This window comes from Zootermopsis nevadensis, unplaced genomic scaffold (genome assembly GCF_977971745.1).
Source record: "Zootermopsis nevadensis isolate Lab colony 2312 unplaced genomic scaffold, Znev_1.0 Znev_ptg000006l, whole genome shotgun sequence".
NCBI classification, from domain to species: Eukaryota; Metazoa; Arthropoda; class Insecta; order Blattodea; family Termopsidae; genus Zootermopsis; species Zootermopsis nevadensis.
Window position 1 is genome coordinate 8,647,572 of NW_028259138.1, and position 12,652 is coordinate 8,660,223.

The 12,652-nt window shown below is 41.2% G+C and overlaps 1 protein-coding gene across 10 annotated transcripts in view; it reads right to left on the reverse strand.

Moving 5' to 3' along the window:
* Nucleotides 1-12,652, reverse strand: part of sbb (scribbler) — a 146,960-nt gene that overhangs the window by 78,865 nt on the left and 55,443 nt on the right. For 5 of the 10 annotated variants that reach the window (XM_087343506.1, XM_087343504.1, XM_087343502.1 and 2 more), the window contains one exon: nucleotides 5,647-5,765. The exons of 3 other annotated variants lie outside the window; for them this stretch is intronic. The gene's annotated coding sequence lies outside the window, so the exon portion shown is untranslated. Of the gene's footprint in view, nucleotides 1-5,646; nucleotides 5,766-11,884; nucleotides 12,060-12,652 lie in introns of those variants that run through there. 2 more of the 10 variants (XM_087343505.1, XM_087343509.1) reach the window with 2 other exon arrangements.

Here is a 12,652-nt window from a genome sequence, read left to right on the forward strand (position 1 = left end):
CCACTGCGGCTAAGCCTCTTGGATTTGTAGGTCGATACCAACTGAAGACTGAGACGTCGTGTGTCGCGAGCACAAAAGGGTTCAGAGCCACTGATCTACGCGACGTAATGCGTCGATGCTTGGCTTACATGACAACGCCTTTTCAACTACACCTGTCGGATGGTACCGCGGTCATGACGACTGAAAGGAATGTCGCTGTGTTCCAGAATTTGTTTGGGGGGCCTGAGTAATAATTTAATTTAATTTAATTAGTGTTCTGTCTGACGACAGGTCCATATGAACAGAATCCTTCCATCCTTTTCTTGGACTGGGACCTGTTCATATACGTTCTTGGCAGATGATCCAGAAGTGGTTTGCCATTGCCTTCTTCTGTGTGTGAATGGAGTAATTGTTGGGATGCCACAGAGAAACCGGGGAAGCCCCCGGAGGAAAACTCCGTGTTGCCTAGACCACGGCCTTGCCCAAAACAAGTTATAAATTCGGGCACCGCCGGGAATCGAACCCGAGACCCCAGGATTACAAGGCCAGCGTTCTAACCGCTAGACCACCGTGGCTTAGGGCCTGAGTAAAACCACAAAAAGTCCGAGGCAAGGTAGCGCGTCTTCGAGGCGATGCTGAATTCTTCATCGCGAAGAAAAAGCTCTAACCATAATCTCACACAAGGGGCCAGTTCACTGCAGTAAATAAATGTACTACGACCGCCAATCTCAGTTAACACCCATGTTGATCATGAATCCGTAAGCGGAATGAAATTTATCAGCAGTTTGGATTATTTGCTGACTGTGTACTTTCCTTAATAAACAGCTAAAGCCCTGTTGAACGACGTTTATCTTATCTAGAGGGGAGGGGGAATATCAGACTACACAGAAATGTCAACACATACAAAAACCTAGATAAAGCAAAGTTATTAATTCTTGTAAAAAAAACCTTATTTAAGCAAATAAAATAAATACTGTGTTTAATAAACAAATAAGTAATACACACGATAAGACGTGCAGACGTAAATTATAGCTTTGACATGCACGGCAAGTTGCCTCTAAAAACATTCTCGTTTGACGTCCTCATTCACTCCGGGCGTGGATAAATCAGTGCAGTGGAGTCCTTCCTTAAAACCTGACATTCGCTCAGCTGGTCAAGGAATTTTCCGTCTTTTGCGGAATCCGAGAGTTCACTGCCCTCCGTACACTAAACGAGTCGAATCCAGTCCTTAGCGTCAAACTCTGTCTCGCCAAACTATTTTCCCCAACCTCCATGTGAAATCTAACCATCAGGTTTTCCAAATTAAATTTTATACGCATTTCTGCACACCAACTTCAGACTCCTTAATTTCAACAAAGAACCTCCTAATTACGAAATTTTCGCCAATTCCTCACTTCCTCTCTCTTGAGTCCACGTATTCTCTTCAGCACTTATTCTCTAACACCGTAAATATATATTTTATTTATTCCCTTACGATGACAGACCAAGTTTTACACCCATACGAAACGGGCCGTTCCTCACGCAAGAGCCTGTTCAACGGATAACAAAACTTGGGCCCGTAATACGAACCTGAAGTCTGTATTTCCAGCAAAAATTGATAACTATAAGCTCGTTCGCAACTGACTTACAAAAATGCGCATCAAACTATTCGAAAGGGAATTTCATTAAAAACACTGTATTTTTTTACGAAACTCTGCCAAGGCAGTTCAGTATCTCAATTCACAATAAATCACGTTTCTTGAGCTGTGTATCTATCAACCCGTCTGGGCATTCTTATTTACAGACGTAAGCACGTATGAACGATGTTAACGTAACATATTCACATCAAAATACAACGGTATAGATTCTGATAAAAAGCCTATAAGTACTCAAATAATCCTTCATTTTCTCCTCATTTTTATTTATTATCTTACGTCTGCTTGTCACTATCAGGTCGTATTTGGTTTATGTGCAAAGAGATCTGTGTGCTTCGTCACTACGAAACAATTTTTGGTTTAATGCATAAAGCCTTCTGCGTTTGTTTCTGGAAGTGCCCTAAATTAAATTGTGGTTAAAGAGGTTAATTCCCATGTTAATGTTTACACTACGTATGAAGGTTCTTGAAGATGAACGATCACAGAACATATACGAGGTGCGATCGGAAAGTTTCTAGACTGCGCCTATAAAAACCCGTACACTTATCTCAGGTATTAAATTCATCCATCACCCTCGAAGTAGTTCCCCTGGGAGTGAACACAACGATCCCAGCGCCGCTGCCAAGCCTGGAAGCATCCCTGGAAATCTTTCTTTGTCAGCCTGTCAAGCACCATCTGCGATTCTGCCTGAATCTCTTCTATCGTCTCAAATCTCCTTCCCTTTAGCTGAATTTTCATCTTTGGGAAGAGGAAACCTTAGAAAGGAAGTTGGGGTCGTTTCTTGCAAGATCTTTGAGCTCCTGACAAACGAGAAGTCGATTCTGCTTCTGGTCCTCAGACAGGGTGCGTCGCATGTGGAGTTCTTCCTTTAGAATCAGCTGACAGGTCCCATAGCCTATCCCAACAATGTCGCACAAGTCGTTCATGGTACGACGTCGATCTTCGTGAATCGCCTGCCGAATCTTCGTAACATTTTCGGGCGTTGTGCTCGAAGATGGTCGTCCAGAACGCTCGTCATCATCGACAGAGGTTCGGCCATTTTTAAAACGTGAATGCCACACAAAAGTTTGTGCACGACCCATTGCGGACTCCCCAAATGCTTGCTTTAGCATTTCATAGGTTTCCGTAGCCGTTTTGGCGAGTCTTTGGCAAAAATTTGATGCACACGCCATTCCGAAATCGCAGGAGGGTCTGTGTAATGCACTACCAAAACGCCCGTAACTAAGAAACAAATGCTAATTCGATGATGCCGGCTGGCACACTGATTCACTATGAATGTAGGCCGCACCTCCTAGCGGCAGAAGCTCGTACTACATCCGGTTTGCCCTCTACTGACACAGTCTTGAAACTTTCCGATCGCACCTCGTATGGATTGGTCTGTCAGTAAGATCAGCATAAGTGGGCAATGTATTTCTGAACAGTTAATTTCAAGGAAAACATGGGCGAAGAACGTTTGTGTGAATGTGTATGAGTAAAAACTAAGATGTCTAACAACGTATTAGGAACGGACAATAAATATGGACCGGAACATGGGATATTAAGAATAAAAGTCTTAGTACGAAACAGGAATTTAAAAAACAAAGGAGCAAAGTTTAACAACGAAATGAAAATACAGGTTGTTGAGATTTCAGTTTCTCACGGCGGCATGGATGAAGATGGCTGTCTTAATGTGATATTGTGTCTGGAAGAATTTTATCGACGTTTCAGAGGTGATTCCTGCTATCATCATCCTAATGAAGGAGGCAGCAAAGACCTCTAAAATGTCGGTAAACTTCTACCAGACCACACGGCGCAAAATCATAGAAGACAAGTCATCATCGAAAGTACAGGCTGATGAGATGACCAAACACGGCTGAAGATGGTACCACTACGATCACCACACTTCTTGAACAATTTCTGAATGTGTACAAACGCAATTAATTAAAAATGTTGCAGGATACCGTCTGAGAAACACACACACAGGCCTACATGCCCGAATACGACTACTGGGTCACACTCTGGATAAGAAGTATTTAAGAGGGTAAGGTAGCCAACACCCTACTGACCAGGCCTACAAGAACCCGAAGGCATAGCACTCGACACATTGTGACTGTTTAAGTAAAATGGCTGGCCAGGACAACCGGGTTAAAATCCCAGACAGGTTCTCTCTCCATCCAGTCAGTCACTCACCGAGTTCTGTGGCTACGGCTAAAGGTGGCGACTGACTTGTAACATTTGCCTGTAATGTAACGTGTTACAAATCGAGCATTACACAAGTGAAGACAGCGAACGGAGCCGCTCGATGCGAGCCGCTCACGCTCGCGGGCGCTCCATCGTGTTGTCGGTTTTTTCGCGAATCCCTTTGAGTGTTACATTACAAGTCAGTCGAGCGGCGTCGTAACGAGCATTCACGAGTTCTTTAAATAACAGTAGCGTATTAAATGGAACAAAGATAACACAACCTCCATGTCCGACATATTGAATGAAATGAATGGAGCACACACGAGCACAGTCGAGCCGAGCATTCGATGCGCCTCACCAGTTGTGGTGTAATGTAACATGCTCGCCGCAAATGTTACATCACGAGTAAATGTTACAAGTCAGTCGCCACCTTAACAATAACAAAACAGAACTTTTTCAAAACATTCTCCACTTGCTGCCGGCGTCGGAACTGGCTGTATGACTTCCCCTTCATTTCGCCCTTACGACAACCAACAGCCATCATGAAGGAACAGGTCAGTACAGAAGCGACATTATTTTAGACAGGCTTCGGCGAAATATAAGGGCTAATGAAGGTATACATTCTTTATGAAGATGGCTGTCTTCTGGGTTGTTGCACCGTGTATTCTGGCAGAAGCTTACAGACGTTTCAGAGGTACTTGCTGCCTTCATCATCAGGCTCGTCGCTCTGGTAAACTTCTACCAACAACCCAGAAGACGGCCATCTTCAGACACACCGCCGTGAAAACCTCAAATCCTATTACTTTTTTTTTTACAGCGACTCTGTGATGACAGAGAAGAGTTTTGCGTGGTAAGAAATTATTTTCTCAAACGGTTCTCATGATGATAAATCGCCGGACATTTTAAAAACGTAATCGGATTGTTTAAATTCGTCCCTGTACAAAACTGTTGTGCAATAAAGGTGAAAATCAATTGATGTAACGTTGAATGATTTCTACATTCGAAATAATATATATAATTGAGTGGTCAGATTCACGATCCGGCCGTTTTATCACCAGACACCCATCGGATATAAGGCCGGGTAGTTAAGATAAAATCCACGTCACACAAGAAATCAAAATTGCTTGTTTAGGCATTTAAAAAAACTTACAACCCATTCCCAGATAATGATCCAAGCACTTTGCTGGCTTCGGAACGAAACCTAGTCACAATTCCCAAATAAGTGTAAAGCGAACTGCGGTCAGGCTACGGTTACATCGGCTTCGTGTACGGCCGAAGTTACGTACGCCATACGTGGCCAAACTGGGTCGTCGGACGTTTGTGATTGCACTATGACGTCCAAGGCAAAATGAATGCGGCTAAAAAGTTATATCATTTGTGACTTCCATTTGCACCGAAACAATCCGATTTACACGAATTTTATGGGAATATCTTTATTTTTCCTTCCCCAGACACACCTTACACAGAAATAAGTTGTTCGTTATTAACTAACTTAGGTACGGTTGCAATGTGCTAAACATAACTATTACTGCCGGATTCACTCGACACAGCTGTGAGTGTGAAGATTTCTGTCTTCTGGGTTGTTGTGCTGTGTAGTCTGGTCGATGTTAACCAACGTTTCAGAGGTCATACTGCCTCCATCATCAGGACGGAGGCAGTATAACCTCTGAAACGTAGTTAAACATCTACCAGACTACACAGCACAACAATCCAGAAGACAGAAATCTTCATAAAACAATCCGTTTCTGCGCCACAGCGTGACGGATACGATGGGACCATTTGCATTCTGTTCCATGATGTTGTACTGATGTGAACGGCACAGCGCTAATTCGGTCGTACACAGAATCATCCTGACCGCAGTCTTACCAATTACCTGCAGAGGCTGAGGATATAAACGAAGAGCAGATCCCGGTATTCGACCCACTGACCATCCAATTTGGTGTCCTACTGGCAATGCACCCAGTTAACTTCTTGCGTCATTTGTTATTTTACCTGTAATGCATATGAGTGAGAATTAACACTTGAAAAATAACATGTAGGCCTGTGTGGTTGTCAAACGTTCTACTGATATTCAGCTCCATCCGTCATCAGAAAATACTGTGGAAAAACCGGCTAAGCCAACTAAAATCTCAGCCCTAAACCCATAAGCTTATGTCTTTGGTAAAGGAATATGTCACCTTATTCCTGGTTCATTATTCCAGGTGGTCTCCGATGGGAAGATGGGCTATCATCTCAATAAACATTGTAAACGTAGACAGTTATATTCAGAAAACATGGACGAGACTCATGACGGAAGCAACTACTCATGCGCACACTACATCACACATGGTAATATGCTACGTAAACAAACAAACAAAACACACATCTACAGAAGTCAACTTGATTCGGTGTGGCGCCACGTGGACAATATAGAGAAACAAATTGAGTAAGAACACAGTAATCACACGACTTATCGCAATGGCTGACACTTTTTAAACAAACAACATCCACCCTGCAGACAGCAAACCGATGTACAGGAAACAGAAACTTATGCAAAAACCCAGAATCTGTATTACTTAAACTGATATCGCTTGTATCACTTTTGTTCTGACAATGACGAAGCTCTTTTAATAAAACATAAAGTACACGGGAGCTAAAATACGGTAACAACGGATTTCATTACGGCAAAACATTATTACCACCGTTCCAAACAAAAGCCAGGCGTGGTTTAATGTCAGTAATGAGAAGCGAACAAGCTAAATAAACGTGGACAGGGCCCAATCTAACATTACCTGCTATTAATATTACAAATCGTAAGCGTGAGAATGAAACATGTTTGTAGACCTGACTATAACCCAAGAGACCTAAACATTCTGAAAAGTTTATAAATGTTTACAAACATCATTTCAAGTGGTACACGCTGTACGCCCTGTTAAGAACTGTTTCTGAATGTTTTTCTTTCTGTGTTGTACGCGTGGCCGATAAGTTTGATGTTCTCCAAACGCTGAAGACACGATGCCCCGTTTTCTGTAGGGGGCATGGACACAAATGTACGCTTCACTACTTCCAAGGCCATTTGCAACACATTCATTATAGTCAATATAAAATGGCTGGGAAAAATAACGAAAAGTTTGTTCGTTATTTATTCCGATTTATGACAAATTTTAAACACATAAAGATTTCTGTCTTCTGGGTTATTGCGCTGTGTAGTCTGGTCGATGTTAACCAACGTTTCAGAGGTCATACTGCCTCCGTCATCAGGGCGATGAATATTCGCCCTGATGACGGAGGCAGTATGACCTCTGAAACGTTGGTTAACATCGACCAGACTACACAGCGCAATAACCCAGAAGACAGAAATCTTCATATTCACCGCTGTGAGAACCTCAAGTCTTACATTTAAACACATATTTTTCACGGTTCATTTATCAGTGTTGAATGTAAGGACAACATTCTAATGGCGATATCAACGTCCTACTATGTTCCGCGACTTGCAACTTCTTTGGAAACATAAGCGGGATGTCTTAGCCGATTGATAAAACTCAGGCGGGTTCGTGACGTAAAAGAGCAAATATTGAAAGTCAACTCAGAAAACAGGTGTGTGTTTAGGAGCAATATTAAACATTAACCAGTGAAATGTTTGTGGACCTTCCACCCTAATTTACACACTTCGCCACTCTTCTAAGAAGTTGAAAGAGATATGTTATGATAAAGAATCATGCCAAACCAACACCCACCGCACCGTATCGTCCAAACAGAACGGATTGTTTCAACCTGTCGGAACCGTATTGAGCTGCTAGCAGTGCAAATAGATTTGCCTCATTTCCATACAGCAGGTTGTGTGGTCTGCTCATGAAAACTGTATGCATAGGGGAGTACTGTACTCAGTTCTAGAATATCACAGGATGGTAAAACAAATGTGCAGTTAGACATACTTCATAAGCAGCTGTTTGCACAAACTAAATGTGTCTATCCGCATATTTTGATCATCGAAATTATTCAACGGATTTTGATTAAACATAGATTTGGTGACTGAGAAGGACGAATTTAATTTGGTTTTCATCGGTCCTACATTAATTTACATGAAGCCCAACTTCATTTATTGAAAAGGAGCAATCGTGTAAAAAATTGCTACGTGCCATAAAAGTTAGATCTTATTTTGCAACTTCTTCGACGATATGATGAACATGAAAATAAAACACAAGGAGAATAACCTGCCACAGAGCAGTGTGATATAGGCTGAGTGGCGATAAAATTTGTAATAATAAATAATGAACACTGCAGCTAATGTAATCAGGTATGCAAAATACCAAACGTCACATCTGTAAAATGTGGTACACCTTTCTGCTCTTGGTTTTTAGGAACCTCACCAATACCGAGTAACTGCAACATGAACATGGCAAAGACAGTAATTACTGACCTGTGGTCAGGCGCCATTACTGTGACGCAACAAATCAACTGCAAACACCAAGCACCTGCCGAACGAGTAAACACAGTAGCAATGCGTCTCGAGGGAATGAATTCTGTTCAGACCCCGAGGATACAATTCAAGTTTTTTATGTTCTTCGGCACCTCAAGCGAATACTTAGATAAATTCTCAAGATAGGCCACGACCGCTTGTCCATATGTCACCCAATCTACCTCTAATAATGATCGTGTCGTGCCTTATTCAGCAGATGGGTTCTTGGTATTGTCTGAGAATAACATTATATTTTTACTCACGACTAATTGTTGCTAAAAACAAGCGTACTGCACTTGAAATAACCTGCTACAAAATCTCAGTAGCTAACAGTTTCGTCAACCGACAAGAAAATCAAATGTATTTGTGTGCACTCTGATATCAAGACTGATAATCCCGAAGCCACCCACCGGAAAGGACATAGAAATTTTTGCATTACTCAGCCGTCACATTCTTGACAGCCCTTAAGATCCATCTTTTACCCCTTCCCTGTCTTTCAAGAGAAGGGTTGCCCCACCAAAATTTGGCATCCAGCCCATCATAACACCCACGTCTGCTGAGACAGCAACATTTCGAGATCTACATAAATAAGCATCTTTTAATATAGTACGGAAAAGATATAATCACGGAAAACAAGCGTTTATTTCGGTTTAATGAGGCCAAAGAACTGACATCACAATGGGACCCACACCGCAGATCTCCGCTACAAAATCCAGTTAGTCGGATCCATCCAACGTTCGAGCAGGAAGCTTGAAACCTTTTCCGTACACAAACGAGAAACGTCTAGAAATCTGCTTCTTCTGCTGTGAACACCTTCTTGGTTCCAAAAAACAGAAACATCTCCCGTCATAGTAAGGGAAATATTTACGCAACTGCAGTAGCGTTGCCAGTAAGTTAATGAAAATATAACAAACAAAGATGAAGAAGGTTTTGCTTAAATGACTCAACATTGGGACGACGAACAAAATGGTTGCCTAAACCACCACCTCCTTTCAAAATAATACACGTTTGCCATCATAACGAACAACAGAATACGTTAATAGAAGTAACCTTCCGAATCGACCTCACCAGCCGCCCATCTCAATCCCAACTATCGAGTCTTCTACGGAAGGCAAAACTTTACATTATTTGAAGATTTCTGTCTTCGGGGTTGTTTGTGTTGTGATTCAGCGCCCTGATGACGGAGACAGTATGACCTCTGAAACTTGGTAAACATCTACCATACTACACGGCGGAACAACCCAGAAGACAAAATCTTCATACTCACCTTAAATTTTACATTATTTATTTTCCAAACTGAAACTTCATTCCTTCTTTAAAGATTTCAAAAGGATTGGAACAGCAAAAATATTTTTCGTATTATACGAGATAAAGGAGCTTCAAAGAAAGGTTTGTATAGATTCTGAGCTACGCAGGCCTATACAATGCTTCTATCCTTCAGTGTCTCTGTTGAAACGTCTCAGCCAGGAATCCTCCTCCATCTGTCTAGTCGCTCGCGATCTTATCCCATAAAGCCGTGTTGAGGTTTTGAAGGTAATAGAGGAATTAACTGCGTATTTCTACCTGAAACACTGAGGGACCTTTCTACGAACTTCGTAAGTTGCCACGGTTGAAAACGGAGATAACAGGGCACAGAAAATTAATGATTCTTAAAAGAAGTCGTTTTAGAAAAGTACCATTTCTTATGAACTTATTTCCACGAAGAAAATAGACTAAACACGACAATGGATCTTGACTGTCCGAGCGCTGTATATCTTACATTAATTGGCCAACTTTAATTAAATTTCGTACTGAGGAGGTTCTTTTCTAAAAAAAACTGTCGGTAGAATTTAATTCGATTCGTGACTCTTACAGTAGGGCTATGCATTTTGGGTTTGTAAAGTTCGGTAGTTAAATTTACTTTGTACGTTTTCTTCCGCGATCAGTATAACATGAATATGCAATTAAGAAGTCTTATCGCGAAATTAACCAACTGGTACTGGGAGTTTAAACCAAAATCCTGTTAAGACCAATTTAACTCTGAATCCTGATCTAATACAAAACCTTTCTTTAAATCAAGCTCAAATAGAGCCTCTTCCATTTTCTTCAAAAAACTTTGTCTTCCAAAGAAAATGGCATAAAACATAAACTACAGAGTTTTTATCTGAAATATTTTTCGGCTCAGATTCTAATTTACGTAACCAAATACAAGGTAAAATAATTTGTCTGGCTTCATTTCTATACCAATACATTCATTCCTGCAAAATATTAACTTGTTCAAAACCGCGAAGAACGAATTTGGAAGAATGTTTACTCCAGCTGGGTTTTGGTTCACTTGGTTAGAATGTCGAACTTCAAACGCAGAAATACCGACAACTCATAAAAGACCTGTGCCTGTTAGCTTTACAGTGTAATTTCACAGTCTTTCCAAGACACGTGACCTCAAAGCCTCTGAATCCGTATTTATGACACGTTTACTTATTGATTACCACGAGATAATTTTTCTGGGCTTGTAAATGGCATTTTTTGTGAAATCTGAGCATATCCCAAGAAGCCCTTACAATTATTGCTTTCAAGACGAAATGTATCGAAATTAGTTTTGTAATCTCCGATATGTACATGATTACAGTAAGTACGACGTTCCATGCATTTCTTTGCAAAGAAAACACAGAAACTCGATAAAGTCGGCTGACCTTTCGATCAATGAATCGTATTCAAAGTCTATTGGATAAATAAATACATACACGTGGGCAATAAATACCCACAGATGTGCAAAGATAAAGCGTATAAGTCAATTATCGAAATCTCAAAGCTTGATAATTATGCCACAAAACATTTCCCATTACCCACTGTTATTATTGTCTCTACTGAAGGCAGAAAATAGCGTTCCATACCACGGTAAAAATTTGCTACCGGAATCCAACTGGATCTGAACGTGTTTTCCGCTTCCTACAGGTTTGCACATGAGAGCTACTTCTAGGTAGAAATCACAAGTGTCCTGAACCAAACGGAAGCCCGCCCCAGTGTATGATTAAAATCACACAACACAAAAAACACTTCATACGTACACTACCGTTACTACAGTGGTGGTCTACAAGCTACACAACTGCAGTTATATTTTCGACCACTTTTCCCCTTTGGTGTAGTAAAATCATTCTGCAGTCGGCTTTGTTCCCCACTTGTAGCAGGAAGTTCCTTCTCAGACAAATTCCAGGAATCACAAACACTAAATAAAATTATATGAACAGAAAATTCAATAGAACCAGTTTTCCTTTTCATTTCAATACTGAATAATTTCCGTTTCTCGGTTTTCTTCGCCAATTCCGTTTAGTAGGCAAGCAGATTTCGCTATACGAGTATTTGAAACAGGATGCATTAAATAATTCAGATTTTATGAGTACCCTGTATTGAAACAGCACGCATTTTTTTCAGTCCTTCCAAAAATCTGATAATAATCAAACTTAGTTCCTTTCTACACAAAAATCTCAGTTTCAATAACTTCAGAATTACCACTAACTGTTCTTATGGTTTGCAAATGAACCCCCAAACATTAAGTTTCTCTCACATATTCCATTCAATTTCACCTGACCACTGGAAAAAGTGGAATAACCGAATACAGGCCTATAAAAGTTACGTTACTTCAGGTTTATGCATTATCGACCAGGTCCAGTGCACATTTTTCCGTATGACTCACCTTGCCTCACTTCCAACGAAGCCAAAGCTTTGTCTACGTTGAATATCAGGGCCCCACTCTGGCTCGTAAGCTACAGGTTCAGACCGCCTTCACTTCCACCCCATCACACGAAACCAAACACTCACGACCCCTATCCGTGTAAAACGTGACTGAACGCTATTGTCTTCCGGTATGTTCTGGTAGTTCACCGACGTTTCAGAGGTGCTTACGGCCCCCGCAACCCCCCCCCCCCCCCCCCCCGGAATCCACCCCGACCGACGTCGGTGAACTACCAGAACACGGTTATGTTCATACCCGCCTCCCTAAGAACCTGAAATTTCACCGAAAATATTGCTTATTTCACTCTACCCAGACGGAGAGGGTGGAGGGGATTATAAACGGCCACGCCTTGCAGCTCGAACCATTGCACGGCTAATGAAATAAGTGAATAATAATTCCAGTTAAAAAAATTTAGAGATTAAATGTATATAAAGCGACTGTTTAATCTGTTAAAAGTTTTATGGTTACGCGATTTAATGAAACATTACATGTTGACTGTCTTTGATAAAAAAAACCAGCTTGTTTTATAACAGTACATAACACTTAAAATAACAAACAATCCTTCATCGTCTCTGTAACAAAACGTGTGGGACGTAAAAGAACTGAAACAGACGAACTCGATATTTATCTCGTCGGCAACGCTGTGACGAGGGCATTAAGTGTGTCATGATCTGAGCAACATGCTTAAATTCCATTACGATATCACAGAGCAGTTTGATCAGTATGTCA